The 8,216-nt window shown below is 47.2% G+C and overlaps 2 non-coding genes across 2 annotated transcripts; one reads left to right on the top strand and one right to left on the bottom strand.

Annotated features, from left to right (window-relative positions):
* Positions 1-1,015: 1,015 nt before the first annotated feature.
* TRNAS-CGA (transfer RNA serine (anticodon CGA)) lies at positions 1,016-1,088 on the bottom strand. The gene has a single exon. It is a non-coding gene; the product is annotated as a tRNA-Ser (tRNA).
* Positions 1,089-1,570: 482 nt separating this feature from the next.
* TRNAS-CGA (transfer RNA serine (anticodon CGA)) lies at positions 1,571-1,643 on the top strand. Its single transcript has one exon. It is a non-coding gene; the product is annotated as a tRNA-Ser (tRNA).
* Positions 1,644-8,216: the final 6,573 nt, after the last annotated feature.

Below are 8,216 nucleotides of genomic sequence, written 5' to 3'. Positions count from 1 at the left end.
GACGTATCTGTTGTACTGGGGATCGGAGGCGACAGTCGTTAGAAAGCAGGCGGCAAGCCTTGTTCGTTGGTGGAAGACTTTTTCAAACATAAGAAAAAGAAAAGGCTTAAATTATACCTGCCGACCTTTTTTCATTCCTACAGGAAACAATTTGCCTCATGGCTGTGCCCCACACAAGTAAATAGAAAGGATCTTCAAACACTGGTCGACAGCGGAGCGTCAATGACGGTGGTAAATAAGTACGAGATCCCAGAGCTATATGTAACCCAAGGTCATCCTGTCATCGTCTACGGGTACGATGGAAACAACTCCCCAATGAATGCTGAGATGTGCTGATTACGCGTCGGCACAAGAGCACCGTCCGCAAAAGCACTAATTCTTAGCGTTTGAAGAACCAAATAGTTTGGTGCCGCCCGGTAATGCGAGACCTAAGTTTAAGCGTCTACTGGAGTGGGCAAGTCACAACTTAAGACGATCGCCGGCTGATTTTCTTTGCAGTCCTAGATAAAAATCATCGCAAGCCGACATCCGTCACTCGGATGTATGTTGAGCTACTTCGTGTCGAAGGTTGCCTAACAGCGACTTCACAGTTTTAGGTCCCAGTCGCGCTACGAGATGCGAGAGCAGTGAAGCGGAATGCCTAAACCCTCTCGTGAGAACAGAAGCTCTGGCTGATACAAGAGCTGCATAAAATGCTTCACGCTGGTGTCATACGACCCTCTGCATATTGTTTTGCTTCTGCGATGAAGGTTGTGCATAAAGAGGATGAAACATTTCGTCAGTGCACCGACTACAGGCCGATAAACAACTAGACACAATCTTTTCCCGTTTCCTATGACACATGTAGACTAACGAGAAGAAAGGGGGTTAACCGAGGGTCCCGATTTTATTAGTCATATCATAAGAAGCCAACAAACATTGACACCAAGGATAACATGGGGGGATTACTTGTGCTTAATAAATGAAATAAAGAAACGAAGAATTCGTGGAAATTAAAGTGAATGAAAAAACAACTTGCCGCAGGTGGGAACCGAACCCACATCCTTCGCATTTCGCGTGCGATGCTCTACCAATTGAGCTACCGCGGCGCTGTCTTCCCATCCACTTTCTTGGGTATTTATGTGTCCTAGTAGAACCCTGGGAGTGTTAGCCAGCGCCACCACAAACAGACCTTGGCGGCGGACGTGGAACGTGCTTTTTGCCGCAGGCGTCACGAGAACGTGATCTTTTTGTGTGAAGGCAACTGGTCACTAAACCCACATATGCTACCTGAAGGCATCAATGTAGCCGGATTCGAGACCCTCGTTATGTAATAAACGAGAAGAAAGGGGGTTAACCGAGGGTCCGGATTTTATTAGTCATATCATAAGAAGCCAACAAACATTGACACCAAGGATAACATGGGGGAATTACTTGTGCTTAATAAATGAAATAAAGAAACGAAGAAACGAAGAATGCAAAAAGGACGTTCCACGTCCGCCGCCGAGGTCTGTTTGTGGTGGCGCTGGCTAACACACCCAGGGTTCTACTAGGACACATAAATACCCAAGAAAGTGGATGGGAAGACAGCGCCGCGGTAGCTCAATTGGTAGAGCATCGCACGCGAAATGCGAAGGATGTGGGTTCGGTTCCCACCTGCGGCAAGTTGTTTTTTCATTCACTTTAATTTCCATGAATTCTTCGTTTCTTTATTTCATTTATTAGGCACAAGTAATTCCCCCATGTTATCCTTGGTGTCAATGTCTGTTGGCTTCTTATGATATGACATGTAGACTAAGTAACTTGTGAGGTGGGAGGCTGCAACGCTTATTTTCGTCCTAACCTTTGCAAGGGTTTCTGGGAAGTGCCTGTGCGAGAAGAGGCAATCAAATTCTCAGTATTCATAAAGCCGTTCAATGCTTATGAATGCAATAGACTGCAATTTGGCTGGAAACATTCTCCAGCGCAGTTTCCGGAGATCGTGAATGGTAGTTAGAAGCCACGTTTGGGGCTCTGCTTCAACGTTTACATTGACAACACCTTAGTGTACTCACGACCTAAAACCAAACAGCTAGCGAAAGTTCTGCAACCACTCAGTGACGTGGATCCCAAAATAAATGAGAAGAAAACAAGTTCTTTAAGTAAAAGGTGGTTCGCCTCGAAAGTGTGTTTGACGGAGCTATCAAGAGCACTAAAGAGGAGTGCGTCGAAATGATCACAAAGCTCACAAAGCCGAACGACATTCACTCCCGCACGATCTGCCTAAGACTCGCGGGTCACTTCAGGGACTTCATTAAAGATTTCGCTAAGGTAACGAAGTGCTTGACGGAGCTCACACAGAAAGGTATACCTTTTGTCTGTACCTAAAAATGCGAAACGAATTTTCAAGAACTGGTGGGACGCATGTCCATTGAGCTTGTTTTAGCCTGCCAATTTATCATTTGAATTGAAGAAGGACGCATCAAATTACGGTACAGGGATGGTTTTGTACAAGAGATGAGAAATGTTGTCCCATGCAGCTGCTGCAGGTTGTAGGATACCACTACTAATCCTTCAAGCCTACCCAGCTGAAATATTTGACAAGTGAGAAAGAGGCACTAGCCGTTTTAATGGCTCTGTCTTATTTCCGTTCATACATCGACGAGAAGGAAGTTCAAATTGTTCACTGATCACCAAGCCCTAACCCACCTTTTACCTATGTCATAGCCCAGAAGGAGACTTCACCGCTGGCTCAATGAACTTCATCATTACTACATTTAGGTGTTTAACCATGCAGATCTGACACATGCAGATGACCTGTCCCAATTAGCGGTTGAGGACCCATGTGGAATGGTCCGCTTGACAAAATTTTGGGAAGGGTATGAGAACCTGTACTTCGAGCATGGAAGGTCTGCTGTACCAGGGATACTGATACCAAAAGTACTTCACTTATATCGTGACAGCCCTGAATCTTGCGGGCAATGACGGTTAGTGGCGGACGTATAGTAAACTTCTACAGAGGGTCACATTCAAAAATATGAAAGGGGACATGGAAGACAAGTCGTGCCAATTGTGCCAAGTTAACAAGGCGAAGTACTCACGGTGAACCAACAATCTAGTCGGCCATATAATTCTGGTAAACTCTTTGCAGTTATGCATGCAGGCTTTGCTGAACCGAAGAAATGTCCTAGAGTTTCCAAGACTCAATCTTCTCTGGCTGCAATGTATCATTGCACCAGAATGGTAGCAGTGCGCCTTGGAATAGAAGACCATAACAGCGTTAGCGCCCTTCTCGATCGAGCAATGTTTGCACAACTGAACGCTATGATACCAGGAAATATACAAGTATTCCTAAACAAGATGCTCCAGCAGCAGGCACATAACCGCACTGTTACGCTACGACGCTGTGCGCCATACCACCCGCAGGCGAATGGAATGGCCGAGAGTGGGATTCGTCATTTGAAGCACTTCATCTCCACGTGCGCGATGTTTAAAGGAGGGTGGAAATCCAGCCTAGAAGCGGCTGTGGCTCAATAGGGCAGGAGGCATGTTACTGTAGTCGGGTACAACTGTAGAGAAAAAGGGGAGCCACCCCCCCCCCCCCCCCCCCAAGATGACTGAAGCGCAACAGCTCAATTTCTCCGCTTGCAAAATAGTCCCGCTCAATAAACAGTGCTTCTAAAACGCGTAATTCCCGGTATAAATAAAGAGTTTTGTAATTTGATGACTGGTTTGGTAGAGTTCTCGTGATTGAAATGCTACAGAACAGGTCAAATCGCGAGCGACAAATAACCCCCTGCCTTCTACAATGCTGCGGGTCGTCTGCTTTTTAGCGTCATGAAACAGAAAAAAAATAGGAAGAGCAGCTCTGCGTGATTTTTGCGCTGATTTACATATATGCGGCACATTTACTGCTCGTTTTAGGAGTTTAATATGAATCAGTCACTATTTAACAATAACTTCAACAATGCATTTGTCGAAAGCATTACAAACTTGAGGCGAGAAGACCATCGAGGCAGGACAGGTTTAAAACATGCTTCATTCATTGCTTTAAATAAATACTCTTGGCTATAAGTAGCATGAGATATATTTTTTTGCTTTGTGTTTTCACAAGCCTATATTCAAGAACGTGATAGATTTAGCTTTTCGTTCCTTTTGATTTATTTTTTTGTACAGCGACACAGACACGAACACGCCCGCCGCTAGCAGTAGGCACCAGACGTTGGCCAACTTCCTTCGTCGTAAATTCACTTTGGAGCAAAACAAAACACCAAGGAACAAACACGCAGGATGTTCGTTTGAGGCGGTGTGTGGCAGCGGGATCCTGTTTTCAGATGAAGCGTAGCGCATCGTCAGCGATGCTCACTGCAATCTTTCGCCACCGGATCGCGGCTCGAAATAAACGCATGCGGCACGAATGATGCATCGTAAGCTCGCAATAATAATTCCGGCATGGTAGATCAGCACAGCCTGGAAATTCATTCTGACGAGGGGCAGACACACAAGACTGACGCGACTCAGCGCAGTTCGAAGCGCGAGCGGCCATCTCTCCATCGGCGGGGAAACCGGCCATCCGGCTGGTGACGTCAGTCTAGTGTACGCGCCCATTAGTGGAGGCTCGTGCGCATCTGCCTTGGAGGAATAAAAGCCCCTATTTTCTAAAGTTATACCTTACTATAGTCTTGGTTCAATAATGTGGAAAGTTGGGCTACTTGGGGATTAATCATCATACTCTGCTGGTGAAGCTAAGCACTGGCACGGGCACGGCGAAGACAAAGCCGCAAGTGTGGTGTATTCTTGTGTGTCTTCGCCGTGTCCGTGTCAGTGCGCTGCTTCAGCAGCAAGGTATGATGATTATAGTCTTGGTTGTAGGCGTCATTCTGATGAAAAGCAATGAGGAGCTAAGCAGATATCGAAAAGCGATGAAGTTGCTATTTGATAAAAACAGCATCAAGAACACCGGGTTGATATTGCACTGAACGATGTTGTGCTTGTACGAAAGAGGCTTCACGCCAACAATACAAGAACGCTTGGCCTTTTTAAAGTTGTGAAAACGTCGGTACAACAGGTTCTGCTTAAGACTATCCCGTATACCTTAACAATAGCCAGCTAGAATGCACTGTCGTAAGCAATGCTGACCGCTATCTCCCCAGGAGGGATGAACAATGAAAACGGGGGGAGTGTATGGTTGACGAGAAAGAACATGACAAAATATGACGTTTTCCAGAAGTCGAAGAGGAAAAAGGGAGTATAAAAAGTTACGGCGACAGTATGACAAACTATTCTTGGTGTCGTTTAGTGTTTGTTTGTATCTTATAATTTCCCGTCTACGTGGGTCAACGGATAGTCTGTGATTGAATGGGTAGCGCATCAAGTGGCTGTGCTGAAGCAATGTGGTTAGAAACCAACTATCACGCTACCTTGGGTCATTGAGTATGTCGTATGTGCACATACGTGCGCCTCTTCAAGAAACTTCTTTCTGGCATACATGGGTCCCTGCTGTTCAAAGAAGCTCTATGATGCCGGCTCGGAGCACTGGGTACGTGCCACTCGGGCTGTCCTGGCCTTCACTGAACGTCTTTGGGCAATTAGATATGTGCCACTGGGAATGTACCACGCTGCAATGACGAAAAAGATTCCTAAAATTTTCCAATACCGAGCGGAATCGAACACAAGTCGCAAACGTTCCTCAAGGAAAGCAAGCATACGGATTATCAAGCTGCGCCACAGATACCTTATTTGCATCAGTATATCGCGCCCCTAATTGTAATGAGCCGTTATTTTACCGCCCAAATATTAAACAAAGAAAAGACTTGGTGTTGATTCTAACACGCGCATCAATTAACGAAACCTGAGTCGACGCTTACCTTATTGAAACGATTTTATGGAACATACAAAGTCACACAGACATTAAGAAAGCTCAGTGTTAGCGGCTACTCGCTGTCGGTGTCCGACAACACGTCCTTTTCACAAGTTTACCGACCAGACAGAGTCATCTTCAATTCCATATAATGCACGAGGTACTGCTTTGTCTCCGCCAATTACGGACACAGGTCTCGGGAATCCGTAACACCCGCGGCCCTATCCGGCTGTCCTGTTCTTCTGCCAGAAAGACCACCTTACGCTTGAAAGATGCCTCCTGGTCAAAGTGTCTTTCATAGTGTTACGGGGATCTTGGGAGTATGAGACTGTACTTACAATGTATATAGAAGCAGAGTCAATGGGGTCAAAATGGCTGACTAGTAACAGCAGGCAGGAGTCAGCGTCTCGCGATCTTCTTTTTCGTCTCTCTCTTCTTTCATCATTCTGTAACAGGACCCCCGGGCGGTGAAGCGCCGTCTCAGCGCATGGTAGGCGAAAACCAGAGAGCGAATTATGGCTTAAGCCGCGAAACGTGCACGATGTCAACAGGCGGTGGACTTTAGGACGGATGAAGCTGTAACGGCGCGATCTCGTAACTGACGTCATTAACTTGACGTAGGACTTCATAAGGCCCTGTGTAGCCAGAGAGAAGCTTCTGGGAGAGGCCGGCCCGACAACATTGTGACCAAAGCAGCACTCAAGCACCTGCGGCAAACTGTACATCGCCATGGCATCCGTCGCTACGCTCTTTTTGCAGATGCTGCGAGGCTAATGAGCGAGATCAATAAGGGACTCGCACGCCGACCAACCTGAGCCATTTTAGTGGAAATGCCTGCAAAATTTCGCCCACCGTCGAGTCTAACAGTGCCCACAACTCTGCTAGGAACACGTGGTACGGTCCCTCACCATCGCCGCGCGGACACCAGTTTCGTTTCCCGCTAACGAGTCGCCCATCTTCCCGTTCACCGCAGCCACGTCGCCTTTCGTCCCCAGTGGCTTTTGGCCACGCGGTTTCGGAAAACTAAAAAATGCCGCCCTCGGAAGTGGTGCTGCATGGCCCACTACTGCAGCAAATCCTCTGTCTGCGCCCACAAAGAGAAGCGAATTTGAAGGTAAAATAGACGAGGTACCTACGCAAGCACTCGTCCACATTGGAGCCCACGCATCTGTGATGAGTGCAAGCGAATGTAGACGCTTAAAGAAGCTCCTCACCCCAGCAGCTTCCCGAGTGCTTGGTTTATGAGACGGCGGGGTGCTGGTTGTACTTCGAATGTGTACAGCGCGTATAAGTATAGCCGGTCGTCCTACTTTTCTTTGCTGTGATCGACAACTGCCCTCACGGCATTATAATTGGATTGGACTTTTTATCCCATCCTTCCGCTCTCATCGATGGCGCAACCAGCGTTCTTCGGTTGAAACTGCTTCAAGTCGCCGATGCTCCGAGCACTGCTTCACCACACTTGTGTTCGCTTCTAGCTGTGCGTTTGTCACCTGAGGCCGTCACTTACCTAACTTTGACCACACAGCCACAGATTCCCTACGGTGAATATGTCCTTCGCTCCATCATCGACGTGCTTTTGAACCGGAGCATTGCTCTTCCGCATATGCTGGCGACGATTACTGATAACAACGTTGTTTTTCCGCTTCTGAATTTCATCCTGTGCCAAGTGCTTCGCGCCGGCGGGTTCTTGGCCAGCGTTTCTAATCTTTCCGAATTTGACATTGAAAATCTTGTCACGTGGTGGTGACGTTGAAGAACACAGTAGCAATACTGTGAAAGACAAAACGAACTTTTATTGGGCGAACCTGTGCCCACAAAGACAGGCTACACTTATAGCACAACGATAGCGGCGAACACGGTCGGCGATCGTCGAAAATCTGCTCAGCGGGTCAAGTGCGTCGGCTTTTATAAACCAGTCGTCGAATGTTCCAGACTAATCGTTCAAACTCGGGTGTCTTCCACAAAGTTCTACACCATTCGCGTCAGGCAATGAAATTAGATAACACAAGGTCCGGCGACAACAGACATCGGATAAAAGCAATGATAACTTTTCAGAAACTTCGGATACATGCAGGCGCGTCCCGCGCTGTGCGATAACATTTGTTAGGCGACGAAACGTGGTCGCCCGATAAAGATAAGTACACGTGTCAGTCTGAATGCCGAGAGTTGTTTGTTAGCACCAATTTCAGTTCACAGCTCTGGTTCCTTAACAGTTGACTTGGCGAAGATGGTTGCACCTGACCTCACCTCTGCACAGGCCACGGACATACGTCTCCTCCTCGAATCGTACCTTGACATCTTTGATTTCGGCGACAAGCCTTTAGGACAAGCAGTCCTAAAGCAGTCAGCGGCAAACCTTTGTCCTAGACTGAACGTTTGCTTCATTTTGGCAGGC

This window comes from Dermacentor variabilis, chromosome 9, assembly GCF_050947875.1.
Source record: "Dermacentor variabilis isolate Ectoservices chromosome 9, ASM5094787v1, whole genome shotgun sequence".
Taxonomy (NCBI): domain Eukaryota; kingdom Metazoa; phylum Arthropoda; class Arachnida; order Ixodida; family Ixodidae; genus Dermacentor; species Dermacentor variabilis.
This window is presented reverse-complemented; position numbering and strand designations above follow the sequence as displayed.